This window comes from Asparagus officinalis, chromosome 3 (genome assembly GCF_001876935.1).
Source record: "Asparagus officinalis chromosome 3, Aspof.V1, whole genome shotgun sequence".
Classification (NCBI taxonomy): domain Eukaryota; kingdom Viridiplantae; phylum Streptophyta; class Magnoliopsida; order Asparagales; family Asparagaceae; genus Asparagus; species Asparagus officinalis.
Genome location: NC_033796.1, coordinates 5,618,600 through 5,621,785, shown reverse-complemented (window position 1 = coordinate 5,621,785; position 3,186 = coordinate 5,618,600).

Here is a 3,186-nt window from a genome sequence, read left to right as displayed (position 1 = left end):
GAAAGCTGGGGGTCGATAATTCATGTAATGGGAAGTTCCTGGAAGAATGTTAAATATAATATTCTTAGGTATAACCCGATTATTATGGACAGAATGATAAATGCTAAGCTCCTATTATGATTTTCGAACACTCTTTTGCTGAGATGAGATTCGATCACTTCGTTAGATCAATCTTCCCTCACAAAACCCATTTGGTCAAACTTTTAAACGGTTAGGACCAAAGCTAAAATCCCCTCTCGATTCATCCCATGAACGAGAGGTCCACAAATTGAACGATCAAACCTTTAAACAGTTAGGATCGTCTCAAATTCCCATCTTGGTCAAACCTTTAAACAGTTAGGACCAAAGCCAAAATCCCCTCTCGATTCGTTCCATGAACGAGAGGTCCACAAATTGAACGATCAAACCTTTAAACAGTTAGGATCGTATCAAATTCCCATCTTGGTCAAACCTTTAAACAGTTAGGACCAAAGCCAAAATCCCCTCTCGATTCGTTCCATGAACGAGAGGTCCACAAATTGAACGATCAAACCTTTAAACAGTTAGGATCGTCTCAAATTCCCATCTTGGTCAAACCTTTAAACAGTTAGGACCAAAGCCAAAATCCCCTCTCGATTCGTTCCATGAACGAGAGGTCCACAAATTGAACGATCAAACCTTTAAACAGTTAGGATCGTCTCAAATTCCCATCTTGGTCAAACCTTTAAACAGTTAGGACCAAAGCCAAAATCCCCTCTCGATTCGTTCCATGAACGAGAGGTCCACAAATTGAACGATCAAACCTTTAAACAGTTAGGATCGTCTCAAATTCCCATCTTGGTCAAACCTTTAAACAGTTAGGACCAAAGCCAAAATCCCCTCTCGATTCGTTCCATGAACGAGAGGTCCACAAATTGAACGATCAAACCTTTAAACAGTTAGGATCGTCTCAAATTCCCATCTTGGTCAAACCTTTAAACAGTTAGGACCAAAGCCAAAATCCCCTCTCGATTCGTTCCATGAACGAGAGGTCCACAAATTGAACGATCAAACCTTTAAACAGTTAGGATCGTCTCAAATTCCCATCTTGGTCAAACCTTTAAACAGTTAGGACCAAAGCCAAAATCCCCTCTCGATTCGTTCCATGAACGAGAGGTCCACAAATTGAACGATCAAACCTTTAAACAGTTAGGATCGTCTCAAATTCCCATCTTGGTCAAACCTTTAAACAGTTAGGACCAAAGCCAAAATCCCCTCTCGATTCGTTCCATGAACGAGAGGTCCACAAATTGAACGATCAAACCTTTAAACAGTTAGGATCGTCTCAAATTCCCATCTTGGTCAAACCTTTAAACAGTTAGGACCAAAGCCAAAATCCCCTCTCGATTCGTTCCATGAACGAGAGGTCCACAAATTGAACGATCAAACCTTTAAACAGTTAGGATCGTCTCAAATTCCCATCTTGGTCAAACCTTTAAACAGTTAGGACCAAAGCCAAAATCCCCTCTCGATTCGTTCCATGAACGAGAGGTCCACAAATTGAACGATCAAACCTTTAAACAGTTAGGATCGTCTCAAATTCCCATCTTGGTCAAACCTTTAAACAGTTAGGACCAAAGCCAAAATCCCCTCTCGATTCGTTCCATGAACGAGAGGTCCACAAATTGAACGATCAAACCTTTAAACAGTTAGGATCGTCTCAAATTCCCATCTTGGTCAAACCTTTAAACAGTTAGGACCAAAGCCAAAATCCCCTCTCGATTCGTTCCATGAACGAGAGGTCCACAAATTGAACGATCAAACCTTTAAACAGTTAGGATCGTCTCAAATTCCCATCTTGGTCAAACCTTTAAACAGTTAGGACCAAAGCCAAAATCCCCTCTCGATTCGTTCCATGAACGAGAGGTCCACAAATTGAACGATCAAACCTTTAAACAGTTAGGATCGTCTCAAATTCCCATCTTGGTCAAACCTTTAAACAGTTAGGACCAAAGCCAAAATCCCCTCTCGATTCGTTCCATGAACGAGAGGTCCACAAATTGAACGATCAAACCTTTAAACAGTTAGGATCGTCTCAAATTCCCATCTTGGTCAAACCTTTAAACAGTTAGGACCAAAGCCAAAATCCCCTCTCGATTCGTTCCATGAACGAGAGGTCCACAAATTGAACGATCAAACCTTTAAACAGTTAGGATCGTCTCAAATTCCCATCTTGGTCAAACCTTTAAACAGTTAGGACCAAAGCCAAAATCCCCTCTCGATTCGTTCCATGAACGAGAGGTCCACAAATTGAACGATCAAACCTTTAAACAGTTAGGATCGTCTCAAATTCCCATCTTGGTCAAACCTTTAAACAGTTAGGACCAAAGCCAAAATCCCCTCTCGATTCGTTCCATGAACGAGAGGTCCACAAATTGAACGATCAAACCTTTAAACAGTTAGGATCGTCTCAAATTCCCATCTTGGTCAAACCTTTAAACAGTTAGGACCAAAGCCAAAATCCCCTCTCGATTCGTTCCATGAACGAGAGGTCCACAAATTGAACGATCAAACCTTTAAACAGTTAGGATCGTCTCAAATTCCCATCTTGGTCAAACCTTTAAACAGTTAGGACCAAAGCCAAAATCCCCTCTCGATTCGTTCCATGAACGAGAGGTCCACAAATTGAACGATCAAACCTTTAAACAGTTAGGATCGTCTCAAATTCCCATCTTGGTCAAACCTTTAAACAGTTAGGACCAAAGCCAAAATCCCCTCTCGATTCGTTCCATGAACGAGAGGTCCACAAATTGAACGATCAAACCTTTAAACAGTTAGGATCGTCTCAAATTCCCATCTTGGTCAAACCTTTAAACAGTTAGGACCAAAGCCAAAATCCCCTCTCGATTCGTTCCATGAACGAGAGGTCCACAAATTGAACGATCAAACCTTTAAACAGTTAGGATCGTCTCAAATTCCCATCTTGGTCAAACCTTTAAACAGTTAGGACCAAAGCCAAAATCCCCTCTCGATTCGTTCCATGAACGAGAGGTCCACAAATTGAACGATCAAACCTTTAAACAGTTAGGATCGTCTCAAATTCCCATCTTGGTCAAACCTTTAAACAGTTAGGACCAAAGCCAAAATCCCCTCTCGATTCGTTCCATGAACGAGAGGTCCACAAATTGAACGATCAAACCTTTAAACAGTTAGGATCGTCTCAAATTC